The following is a 13416-nucleotide window of genomic DNA, read 5'->3' on the forward strand; positions in this document are numbered from 1 at the left end:
GCAGAGCAAGGTGGGCAAATGAAAAAAGACAGAAAGGTGGGTGGTAGAACATGGCGGGGTGTCAGCCCGGGTCTTCTGTGCTGGCTCTGCGTCTTCCTGGTTGGGCAGCCTTGCCCCTGTTCCTCAGCTTTCTTGACACTTTTCATAGAGCAGGAGTGAAGGGTGCTCCCTGTTCCTGCCAGGAGACCCCTGAAGGAGCCCATGGAGATCAGCTGCAGGTCAGTGGGTGATTGGTGTAGACACTTGTTGACTTGAAGAAGAGAAGAGAAGTTTAAAAAATATGTTTTTATTTTGAAGTCAAGCCTATTGATGTATAATTAATGGGCCAAAAGCATCATCCCTTTATTTAACTTAAAAAAGTTCATTTTGATAAATTATATGTAACATAAAATTTCCCGTGTTCACCACTATTAAATGTATAGTTCAGCAGCCATCACCCCCAGCCATCTCCAGAACTTATTTCACTTTGCAAAACTGAAGCTCTGTATGCACTAGACAGTGACTTCCCATTCCTTCCCCCCCTGAGCTTTTGGCAACCACCGTTCTGTTTTCTGTCCCTGTGAACTTGACTCCTCTAGGTACTTCATGTAAATGGATCATACACTGCGTGTCCTTTTGTGACTGTCTCATTTTATTTAGCATAAGGTCCTCCAGGTTCACCAGTGTTATAGTGTGTGTCTGAATCTCCTTCCTTTTTAAGGCTGGATGGGACTCCCCTGTAGGTATAGATCACTTCTTGTTCTTCCATTCATCTATATGTGGACACTTGGGTTTTTCCATCTTTGGGCTATTGTGAGTAATGTTGCTGCGAACATGAATGTACATACCTCTTTGAGACAATGCTTTCAGTTCTTTTTTTTATTTTTTCAGAAGTGACATTGCAGGATACCATGGTAGTTCTGTTTTTAATTTTCTTAGGATTTGCCATATTTTCCACAACGGTTGTATCATGTGACATTCCCAACAGTGTACAAAGTTTCCAGTTTCTTTACAACCTCACCAGCACTTAACTATTTTCTTTTTTTTTTTTGAAAGTAGCTATCTTAATAGATGTGAGCTGGTTGTGTAATCAGACTTTAAATAATAAAAACATATAGGATCTAAGAACTATAAGGATCTTTTGATATCATCCATCCAATTGCCTCACTGAAATAGGTAAGGAAACAGTTCCTGATAGGTTAAATGACTTGACTACGTATCTTGTCAACTTTTCACAAAGATAGGACTAAAATTTAAGTCTCCCCACTCAGTGCTGCATGCACAGTGTTGTCTTCAACACACAGCACACTGTGCTGTGTGAGGCGCAGAAGTGACACAGCTGGTTCAGATGAAGACCAGCCCCTGACCTCCCATCCCTTGCTGCTGCTGCTCCCGAAGCTGCCCCACATTGCCTTGCTGTCAGTGCAAGGATGCGTAGCCCCTGCAGACTCACACTCAGTAACTCCTGCTTTTACTTCCCTCCCCTCTGATATTATCGATCCAAAGGAGCTTATGAAAAGGAACACAACTCATCTTAACGTAGCTCTCAAAACTTGACTGATTTCCCACAAAATCATTTGAAAAGAAAAAATAAACGAGATAAAGAAAAGGAAAAGGTACTGATGCGGCAAAAGCTGCCTACTGACGTTGGTAGACAGCTTAGTGCACTGAAAGATGACTCTAGAGCACAGGGCAGGCAGTGTGGACGCACGTGCCCTCCCGTCCTTGAACAGCTGGCTGACCTCCTCTCTGATGTATTTAATGCTGAGCAGAGACATAAACAACCAAGATGCCTGAGCTGTGTTAGTGCAGCTCTCACCTTGTAGGGAAATAGCCTCGGGCTCTTTGCAGAAGCAATACAATGTCTTTTGTTGTCAAATTCCTTGAGTTATGAGAAGTTAAAGCTTACTCTGATGTTAGAGTATGGTTACTACTTAAATATAAACTCCCCTTGGTGACTGTTAGAACTGACTGTGGTTTTTAGTAAGGCCTTACTGGACTTACTGGTGTCGTTTCTGGCTTTGTCTTTGCAGCTGGCGATATGTATAGAGTGAATTATTTTCATATCCATCTTGGGTTTCCCTATTTAAAAACATTTTTTGACATTTTTTATTGATTTATAATCATTTTACAATGTTGTGTCAAATTCCAGTGTTCAGCACAATTTTTCAGTCATTCATGGACATATACACACTCATTGTCACATTTTTTTCTCTGTGATTTATCATAACATTTTGTGTATATTTCCCTGTGCTATACAGTGTAATCTTGTTTATCTATTCTACAATTTTGAAATCCCAGTCTATCCCTTCCCACCCTCTACCCCCCTGGTAACCACAAGTCTGTATTCTCTGTCCATGAGTCTTTAGATTCCACATATGAGCGATCTCCTATGGTATTTTTCTTTCTCTTTCTGGCTTATTTCACTTAGAATGACATTCTCCAGGAGCATCCATGTTGCTGCAAATGGCATTATGTTGTCGGTTTTTATGGCTGAATAGTATTCCATTGTATAAATATACCACAGCTTCTTTATCCAGTCACCTGTTGATGGACATTTAGGCTGTTTCCATGTTTTGGCTATTGTAAATAGTGCTGCTATGAACATTGGAGTGCAGGTGTCATCCTGAAGTAGATTTCCTTCTGGATACAAGCCCAGGAGTGGGATAAAAACATTTTTTTTCATGGAAAAAAGAAAACATTTTTTTCTTACATGAAAAAAAAATGGTTTGTTTTTTTTTTAATGGACGTACTGGGAATTGAATCCAGGACCTCATGCATGCTAAGCATGTACTCTACCGCTGAGCTATACCCTCCCCCCTAGGTTTCCTCATTTCTGGCTTCTGTTTTGAAGAAGTGGTTTTTCAAATGAGGGCATTGAGAGAGAAGGAGGAACCCAGTTCACTCTCTTTTTTTTCCTGGCAAATGGATTGATTTTATTTTGAGATCTGCATTCCTTTCCTCTTTGTTCAAGATGTCTGAATTTGACTTGGATTTACTTGCAGCCACTTCAGGAAATGGACTTGGGAGGAAAATTTGCGTCGGGGGACCTTGGTTATTGATGGTGCCTGTACCCGGCACCTGGCTGTCTTCAAGCCCCGTCTCAGCCTGGAGGGAGTGGGAGATGCCACACTCTGCCAAGATGCAGATTGTGGAAGGGTCGGTGTGAGGGGACTTTATGATCAGAAGCAAGAGTTCTAATGACAGTTTGTAGTTGAGCAGCTGAGAGTTTGCCTTCCCATAATGAACCTCTGTCCTTCTCAGCTACTTCCGTCCAAGTCTTCCTGGCCTGTGACTGGGATCAAGGGCAGGTTGGAATTGTACCATGTCTGCATGTTCTCTGCTGCTTTTGCAAGCTGAGATGTGTTGGGTGGCATCCTGGCCTGAAACCAACTGTAAGTGAATGGTCTTAAGCGGCCAAGCAAAGACAAGACAGATTTGAAGTTGAATAAAGGCAGATGTTACCCATCATGCTTTGGAGGCCTTGTCTTGAGAAAGCTCTTATTTCTGTACACACTCAGCAATAATGAGATCTAGCCAGCCTTCCTCGGAGGTGGGGCCCCCTGTGAACATGAATTTTTTTTTTTTAACATTTTCTATTGATTTATAATCATTTTACAATGTTGTGTCAAATCCCAGTGTTCAGCACGATTTTTCAGTCATTCATGGACATATACACACTCATTGTCACATTTTTTTCTCTGTGATTTATCATAACATTTTGTGTATATTTCCCTGTGCTATACAGTGTAATCCTGTTTATCTATTCTACAATTGTGAACATGAATATTTTTATGTTTTTGTCCATCACGTTTAGAAGTCCTAACTGAAACCTTAGCTGTCCTGCTCCGTAAACCCCTTACTGAGCTGCAGATTGTTGGTTTGTAGAGTAGTTTCCCTGGTCCTCACTTTTCTTTATCTGAGAAAGGAAGTGGTTGGAGGAAACTATTTCTAAGATGGCTTTGTCATCAGCATCATCTTGTTGACTTTGTAGGCGTCTGTGATGCCATCATCTCGTTTAAGGCTGCAGTTCCCCAGCATGTGTCCCCTCCCAACCTGCAGAGGAGGACATGGGCTCGGAGAAGGTGAGAAATTAAGCATTGCAGCTGGGTTTTGACCCAGTCTGATTCCAGAACACTTGTTCTCTGGACTGCGCCATACTGTTGTTACCCTCAGCTGCGTGATCCTGGGAAGAGGGTGAACTACCAGTGTTCTCTGATAAGAGATACGTATTGAGGAACAAAAGTGGATTCTGTGTTTGTTTCCTGAGAATTGAAAGCAGTCTAGAATAGCTGCTTTTCTAAGCACCAGTATCTGGACCAGAGAATGTAACAGCTCACAGACATGAAACAACATGATATAATTTTTTTAATCTCATAGAACTTTCAGCCCACAAATTTCCTGGAAGAATGTGTGCATTTTTCTTGCAAGTGTCATAAAAGCTGGGTTTAGAAATTGTCCGTAGGTGGCAGATGGACAAGTTATGTTCGATTACTTGAATATTTTTGCTTTATAGGAAAAGATGATCCTATCCTTAAATCGCTTTTATATTTAGGTCTTCAGGGGTAGGATCTTACGAATTTGCTATTATAGTAGACCAAAACCTATATATAGGGACAGTCAAATTAAATGTGGTGTAAATCCATGTCTTTAAAAAAAGCAAGCAATTACTACGTTTGAAAGCCAAGCTATAAAAAGGAAGTGAAATCATAGGACAGCCAAGACAGGATTTCATTTTCCTAAGCCAGTGGCCTTGGCGTTCTCTTCCCTTTTGTGCCCTGCAGGGGCCAAGTGGGGAATACAAATGTTTCAAAATTCGCATCTTAGACATTTATAGGTGGCTGAATTTTGGAGATCTTGTTGGCACTCGTCCTGTAGATTAGATGAGGGATCTGGAAGGGTGAAGTGCTTGGACACTCGGCTTGTACTTTGTTAAATGTCATTTTAGTTATCGAGCATCCCATAGAATCTCTCTCTCTCTCTCTCTCTCTTTTTTTGAGGAGGAGGTTCTTATTTAACACATTGTAATATTTTTTCATCAAAGTTAAAATTAATTTTCTTGAACATATAGGCATCTTTGACCACTGAAGCTAGAGTAGCACCTGCTGATTTTGTCAACTACATTCAAAAATCTATTTTCAATGCACCTACACAAATGTGTATGACCCCTACCCCCAAGGGAAAAAAGGAAGAGGGAGAAAGAAACCTTGGGATCCTTCTGAAAATTACTTGGACCTTTTGCTGTTGGGTGGCTGGAAGGAACCCTCTTTGGCAGTTCTGTGAACTCAGAATGTTGAACATTAGCTGGTCTCAACGTTTTTCAGTGGTCACATCTCAGAAATGCAATCGGCTTCCTTTATAGTTCTTTCTTGCCCAGAGATGCCTTGGAGCCCTGCTGGAGCACTGATAACGATAGGTTGAATTTTTAGGTAGAAACATAAAATAGCTTATATCCGGACAATTTGCTTTGTCTTCTGAAAGGGCTACCTGGCTTTGTCTAGGTAGTCGATAAGAAAGAGTGTCCATTGAGAGGAATATTTAAGATGTGGGTAAGCTGTCACAACATCAAATGCTAAACACTCTTCCCCTCAGGGACATGTTCAGAATTTCAGATGATAAAAACCTTTATTTATTCCACAGCAAGTACAAATGATCTTGGCACCATTTCTGACATGCTTTCCCCAAGTTCTTCCCATTAAGAATCATCCTTTTGCAAAGGGGATTGAGTGTTTCACACTTTTTTTTTTTATCACGGAGGAAGAAGGCCGTTTTAATGCTAAGCAGTTACTTTTCTTTGCAAAATTCACTGTGGTTAACCGTCACATTTTGAAGGGAACAGACCATTACTGGGGGAAGATTGGAAGTGTTTTTGTAACAAAGAGGCTGCACGCTAGAGGTGGGTGCATCCAAGCAGGGGCTGGCAGGCTGAGAGGTATTGACTCATCCGTGACTCAGATGGCAGCCTGTGTGGCCCGTTGGCCCGGGTGCCAGTCTCTGAAAGTGGAGAGGCGGTACCTTGGCTCTCCCGTGAGAACTTAAATGTTAAAATGTACGACTATGGTTCTGGCTTGGTTTAAGTGCGGACTCATCTCTGGCTGCGGACTTGATGAGAAGCTATGGTGAGCTCATGCACCTCTGGGCTTTGGTACCTACCTTATGTGGTTCGGGAGAGACCGCTGGTCTTACACAGGGCCGAAACTGTACAACTAGGTCGGGAGAAAAACACTTGGTTATTTTAATATCAGCTGTTAGAGTGCTCATCTTTCCTTCTTATTACTTACTTGAAATGCCCCTCTATCATCTTCTGAATCTCCATGTATCTTGTGTCTGTTTCTATTGGGTAGCACACTATTACAATTATTGACACTTTGTAGACTATTTTGCTATCTGATAGGGCAGATCTGATAACTCCCAAGTTATTCTTTTTTTTCCCTCAAAATGTTTTTCTTGGAGCTTGTCTACAAAGTTAGTCTTTCAGGTGAGCTTTAGAATCAGCCTGTCACATTGTTTCCAAAATCTGTTTGATATTTTTCAGTGTATAGTAATTTAAGGAGAATTGACTACAATTTGAATCTTCTACCAAGGAACATAGAAGGTCTCAGACATTTTTAGATCTTCTTTATGCCCTTTAGTAAAATTTTTAAAGGCTTTTTTAAAAAAAATAGATATTATGCATTCTCATTCATTTTTAGTTATTTAGTGATTTTTTGCTGGTGATGGAAAAATGATTATTTTCCCCTCATTTTTTCAAGGGTAATTATTCATCTGGAGAAGCCTCCTCATTTTGTGTATCCACTGTGTGATCCACTTCCTGAACTTGCTTAATAATTCCAAAAAATTTTCAGTTGATTATCTTTGATTTTCTAGGCCGACATCATTTCATCCATTGAAGCAGGAACAGTATTCGTTCTCATTTCTTGATTGTCGTGTTAGGGTTCATGAAATGAACTGATGGGCTTTCCGTCTTCAATGCTCAGGACATAAGGATTTGCTGCTCTTTGAGAGATTCATAGTTAGCCTCCATAGAAGCAACTGGGTTTGAACTGATTTTTGCATTACTTTATGATAACTTTCTAAAATTACAGAGATTGAGAAAGGAGGGAGGGTGATGGGGTGGCAGCTGGAGAGGGATAAAAGATCAGGGACCAGATGTGAAGCAGGCCTGATCCAGGGGGAGAAGTTGAACATTTTGGGAAGAGACTGACGGATAAAATAATGTTTCTGAGGCGGCTTTAAGAGATTGGCTGTAATACACAAGTAGAGAGATGGTCCAGGAGTGAGAGGAGCGTGACATCCCTGCCCCCACCCATCCCTGACCCTGCCCTCCCCTCTGGGGCTAGAACTTCTTTGAGTGTCATTACTTCTTGCAGAGGGGCAAGTTCACAGCATCCACTTTATTCTCAGCTACCTCATGGCCAACTTGTGATTAATCTTGGTATCGTTTTCCTAGAAACAAGGAAGCAGATTAAAGTGTTAAAATTAAGATGGAACCTCCTTCTGTTGGGAAGAGCATGATTTCCAAGTCTTGTGATGGCTACTCACACTTTGTAACTAGGACCCCTGAAGAGATGAAGGTTGAGAAGGAGCGCTAACTAAGGCTCTGCTTGCGGCCGGCTCTCAGGATGCAGTCCCTGATCTTGGCTGTCACCCAACTTCCCGGTCACAGGTCTCCTGGCACCGTTCAGCCACTGCTCAGGGGCTGTCTGCTGAGGCTTTCGGGTTCCTGGCAGTGACTTGCTCAGATTCCTCCTGTGATTGGGGAGGAACGTTTTCGCTAATCTCCCCTCACTTCTGTGGAGTAATACTAACTTGTAAGTCTTGAAAGACAGCTATCTTTCAATAAGGGGAAACAGTAGATTTTGGATTCTGCTGTTCACTGAATGTTTTTGGTAAATGTGGTCCTGAGCTTACGGCTCAGCCATGGAGAGTCCAGGTTTCCAAATAATGAGATTAAACCTCTCATTTGAGTGAGTTTACTATGTTTAGATTGGGATCTTTGCAGTCTCGTGTTAGCAGACCTGGGAAATTGCAAGTAAAGAAGTCTCTGGCATGGAATGATGCCTGCCATAAGATTTCGAATTTGAGAATGTACTCATGGTTTTGGTAAAACGAGTTCCCATGAGGGTCTTTGTCCTCCCCGACTGTCATTATTTCTCCTTGTCATATATGGCTGAGAGTTTTCGTGAAATACCGAATAGTTAGTATTCACAGGACACCTTCGAACATACTTAACCCTTTGGCAGTGGGTTGAAAATTCCAATGTGAAAATGCACATTCATCAGTAACTTTCTGTCGTTAATTAAGTTAGCTGATTAAAGCCATTATTTAATTGTTCCGCCAATTTCTTTGTTTTTAAAAGGCAAGATACATATGTGCGTCTACATGTGTTAAGTATATGAGAATAGGTCAAGTCCAACCCAGCTGAGTCTTTGTAAATGATTCAGTCACTGTGGCTGATGTTTTAAATCATTTTTTTCAATCTTATAGTTTATCTCCGTTTTTAAAATTAGTTGTCTCAAATTACAGAAGAGTTTTTGTACAGAAGAGTTTTGGAGAATGGAGAGATGATTCATCAGGATATGATTGTGACTTTCTGGCCTTTTAAAACTAAATAAACTGCAGTGGAGATATTTTAGTAAAAGGACCCAAATGTATCAGGAGAGATTTTCTGTGCCATAGACTGAAAAGTTAAAACATAACATTATTAATTTGATCTTATGCACTTTTCTTTTGGGTGGAGTTGAGAGAAGGAAAATTCTTGGAAACAAATATCACATCATATATTTGAGGGTTCTATGAAAAGTTATTTCAATTTGTATTTTGAAGGTGTGCAGAGGGAGACCAGGGACTCTTGTTAACCGAGTAGAAAAGTCAGTGCTCCAGTAAATACTTGAGAAGACAGGAGAGCCTCTCAAAATATAGAATATATTTTATAGAATATACTTCATAGACTAGAGAATAGACGATCGGTGGGGGAGAAGATGTGTGATTCGGTGAGCCTTTGCCAATGTGAGAAAGGAAATTATGTTTAGGTAGAACAATCTAAGTCATTTTGCCAAAATGTTGTCCTCACCGTTTCTGGGTGTTTTCTCCGCGTACACACATACGTCTTAAGCCTGTGTGAACCTGCTTTTCTGTGGACAGGAATTAAAGCTGGGGAACATGACTTTGAGATCCTTTCTCTACCTCCCACTCGCCATGTCTTATGTGGAATGGACCACTCAGTGAGTTTGCATGTGAAAAACGCAGATGTTGACAGTAATCCATGTCACGCGTGGCATTAATCATGAAATCTCTGTTTACACACAAGCAAGATTAAATGGAGAATTGAGGCATCTGCCAAAATAATTTAGGGAGAATCCTTTGAGAAAGAGGATTTTTCTTCTGCATCTCTGCACTCTGTCTCTTTGGGATGCAGGCAATTAAAAAAGAAATTGTGTTGTATGTAGACTAAAGGAATTTTTGGCACATAAAAGGATTATTTCCCCTGGTGTTTTCTGTCTTTCCGTTGAAGACAGCTATATGTTAAGTTATTGTAATTTGAAATTCCAGGGCCGTAGCTCATGTGCGTTTTCTCTCTGTGTTGGCCATGTCAGTCTTTGCAAGTGTGACTGTTACGTTTATCTTAAACACACGCTTGGTCAAACTGGCTTAGATTTTCTTTGTTCCCAGGTCTTAAGGTTCCCTTGCTGGACATTGGGAGTAGGCTGTTATAGCTGGGTGTCCCATTTTGGTTACATGTGTCTTTACTGCCACAGTGGTGGCCTCAGGACATCTGCAATGCTGCCTAAGCCCTGCTTGAATGTAGCCAGAAGAGACTGAGTTTTGTATTGTTACTGCTACTCCGCTTCTCTGGTCTTTCAGGAGCTGTGGCTTAGTTTCAGACAACCTAATTCCCTAGGGACAAAGGGCTTTTCATGGCAAGGTGATAATTAAAAAGATAAAATATAGGCTTTTGCTTTTGATTAACGTTATCTGCGATCTGTACTATCCGTGGCTTAAAATATCCATCTTATTTTATAATATTCCCTAATCTTGTAAGTGGCATAGCCACTTGTTCTGAAATCCAGAGTAGAAGCCCAGCAAGTGTTTCAACTTTGTTTTTTCTTTTCGTTTTTTTGTTTGTTTGTTTGTTTATTTTGGGGGAGGTAATTAGGTTTATTTATTTACTTATTTACTTTAATGAAGGTGCTAGGGATTGAACCCAGGACCTCATGCATGCTAAGCATGCACTCTGCCACTGAGCTCTGCCCTCCCCACTTCAAGTTTAAAGATAACAAAGAAGTTTAAGAATAGAAAGGCTTGGGGGATGGGCGTATAGCTCAGTGGTAGAGTGCATGCCTAGCATGTACAAGGTCCTGGGTTCAATACCCAGTACCTCCATTAAAGATAAATAAATAAAAACCTAATTACCACCCCCCGAAAAAATTTTAAAAAAAATTAAAAGAATAGAAAGGCTTAGTTTCTTATTTAAAAAAGAACTGTGCTAGATAAGAGTTAAACTCAGAAAAAAGAAATTTTGTGCAGGGGAGCATTCTCTTGCATCTTTCTCAGAGCAGCTCTTGTGCTTCCTTGAACACTCTTGTCTCTTTCCTTCCCCTTGAAACAGCTTCTGCCATTGGCTTCTGGGCCAGCCCCTTTCCCTGGCTTTCTTCTTTCTTTGCTCATCATTCTTTTCCTGCTTTCCTTCACATTCTCCTCCCTCTTCTCATTGTCAAATAATGATGTTCCCTGGGGCACCATTCTGGGTCCTCTTCAGTGGGTAATCATATTTTTGCCCCTGACTTCAACTACCATATATTTATGTCCATTACTGCCCAGTTAATGCACCTCTAACTGGGACTCCTTTTCTAGGTTGTGATTTTAACTTCCAACTAGAGATCTTCATTTGGATGTTTGCTACTCTGCTACAACTCAGTGCATCAAAAAAATGAAAAAAAGCCTTTTTGCCTTAGAGTTCCTTCTCTTCATGGAGCTTCCGCTTCAGTGCATCTGAGAGTCCCATGTTTGAATTCTGGCTAGGTTAGTTAACCAATTTTTCCTCCCTTATCACTTTAGCTAGCACCTCCAAGACAGTGTTGTCTTGTTCCCGGTCTTAGATAGAAAGCATTCAGTTTTCACCATTAAATATGATGTGAATATTTTTGTACATGATCTTTATTATGAAGATTAAAAAATAAAGTTTCAAAATTTATTTTTCATTAGCTAATTATGAATCAATATTTTTAATGTTTAGAGGATCCCTACTGAAAACAAGAAAAACTAAAATCCACTGTAAGTAAATTTAAAATTGTATTTCAGTGAAACTGACAGGGGTCAAAGAAACTTTCACAGCTGAAGAGAAAAAACTAGAAATATGGTTTGGAGGAAATCAGCCTATGATAGTGGTAGGTGCTAATACTTCATTTACTGATTGAATGTGCAAATGATGTAAATTTAATTGTGCTAATTTTTTTATCACTGGCATTAAATCTATCTTTCCATTATTTAAATAGATCAGGAGACACAGAATAATTTTGGAGTGTTGCAGACATCATGGTGTTCCTGTGTGTATATGTAATGACCAGTCACTGGAATTGTAATATCTAAGCAGTTTGGAATTTAATTTAGTCCCCGTTTTCCATAATTAGGAAAATTAAACCTGATTAAGTCCCAAAAGAGGGTTATGGAAAAGGCTTGAAAGTTCTTGTCCTCATTATAATTGTATGTTAAAATGTTATGAATCTTGTTAATACAAATGACTTTTCAGTGGACTGTGATTAATACTGAAAAAGGGTCATACACACAGTCCTTACTTGACTGATGTAAATGACCTTTGGAAGCCTATGATGGTAACAAGAATGTATCTTTTTTAAAAAAAAGAACACTTTTATAATTAGAATTTTTAATTTTCCGAGGGCTTGGAGCTTATGTTCAATGCTTCATTCACAATTGCTGATTTCTTTTTTCTTTTTTTTTTGGAAAATTTATCTGGGCAGGTTAAAGAAGGAAAGAATAACTGTCTACAGAGTGTGCATCATTTAGGTCTTTTAGGTGGGAGGTTAAAGGAGTTGGTTAATCAGAATTTTAAAGATGCTCTAGTATATAGTGGCACTCAGCAAACATTTGTTAACAGAATGTTGAATTTAAAAAAAAGGGGGAGGAATGTCGTATGTTGAAATGTTACTCAAGTTCAAGGTCTCTGTTGGCCCTAAAATTCTTTGCATTCAGAAATCTAAAATTATTAGTTGTTACATTCAGGGATTTATTCTCAGATTTGCCTTCATCCTTAAATAGGACTGTCTGTAACTCTTTCCATTCCTCTTGACCTAATTGTTATTTACAGTTTTCCTGTCCTGTTGTTCAGGAACATTCTTCCAGGCTGCCCTGGCTATCCACTGTAGTGTACTGGGAGGACCATCTTTGGAATTAGATCTGATTCACATCTTTTCTCCACTAACTATTTATTATGAATATGCCCTTTAGTAAATTTGTCTGAGCTTCAATTTTCTCATCCATAAAATGGGGACAGTAAAATATATGCCTAAAGTTTAATCATGAGACTTAAATGGCATGAAGAGCTTGGCACCACATCTAGCATATACTGACTTCTAAGTAAACTGATTATTACCATCTTTCCTTTCCCCTTAGTCAAATAACTCTGCAATTATCTTTTTCCAATGATTAAGACTACAAAATTTCTGTGTCTCTATTGGAAAAAAAAAAAAAAGAAATTCCAGCCCACTCTTGTTACCCACAACTAAATACTCTTTTTCCCTGATGTTGTATTTGTAGGTCAGCACAAATAGTTTTCTGTGTGTTCTTCAGGGTTTGTTTCTGAGTCCTTACTTTTTCTGTATCCATTGCTGTGCTGAATCTTTATCGGAAGCTGTGGTTGGCTGGGTCTTTGTTCTCTATCTCATTTTTACAATTCCTAGCCACCCCTAAGGAATTCTTTGTTTCTCCACTTTCACTTTTAGGATCAAAAGAGGTGGTCTTTTTTTCTCCAGTCACAGGAAAAAAGAGCTTGATTTGGAGAATTTTCTCCTTTGCTGAATTACTAAGTAAGGAGCACTTAAAAAACCTTTTTCTTGAAATATAAAGGGCACAAATCATAGTGGGGAGCTTGGTGAATTTTCCCAAAGTGAACATGCCTATATAGTAAGGATCCTAATAAATTTCAATTAAGTTTCTAACTGCTTCAGGTTTTATTAAACCTTCTTCCCTTGGTCGTCCTTACTATCACCCACCTGTTGTAAGAAGCATTTCAGCTCCTTGGTGCCCTCTGACCATCTGCCAACTGGCTCTATGTGGACTGGGTTTTGGCTTCTCTGCTGCCCTCCCCTCTTGTCCCTGAGATGGGAAGTCTAAGGTTAAGGAGACAGGCTCTTTGTTCTTAACGCCGCCTGCATTTGAGTAGATAGCAAAAAAGGAGACAGAATGCCTATTTCCACTTCC

General features: G+C 39.8%; 1 protein-coding gene across 6 annotated transcripts in view; it reads left to right on the forward strand.

The window, feature by feature from the left end:
* Positions 1–13416, forward strand: part of TIAM2 (TIAM Rac1 associated GEF 2) — a 205950-nt gene that overhangs the window by 22797 nt on the left and 169737 nt on the right. The window contains exon 1 of one of the 6 annotated variants that reach the window (XM_072966081.1): positions 6065–6098. The exons of 4 other annotated variants lie outside the window; for them this stretch is intronic. The gene's annotated coding sequence lies outside the window, so the exon portion shown is untranslated. Of the gene's footprint in view, positions 1–6064; positions 6099–13416 lie in introns of those variants that run through there. One more of the 6 variants, XM_072966085.1, reaches the window with a different exon arrangement.

The sequence above is a fragment of the Vicugna pacos genome, chromosome 8 (genome assembly GCF_048564905.1).
Source record: "Vicugna pacos chromosome 8, VicPac4, whole genome shotgun sequence".
NCBI lineage: Eukaryota > Metazoa > Chordata > Mammalia > Artiodactyla > Camelidae > Vicugna > Vicugna pacos.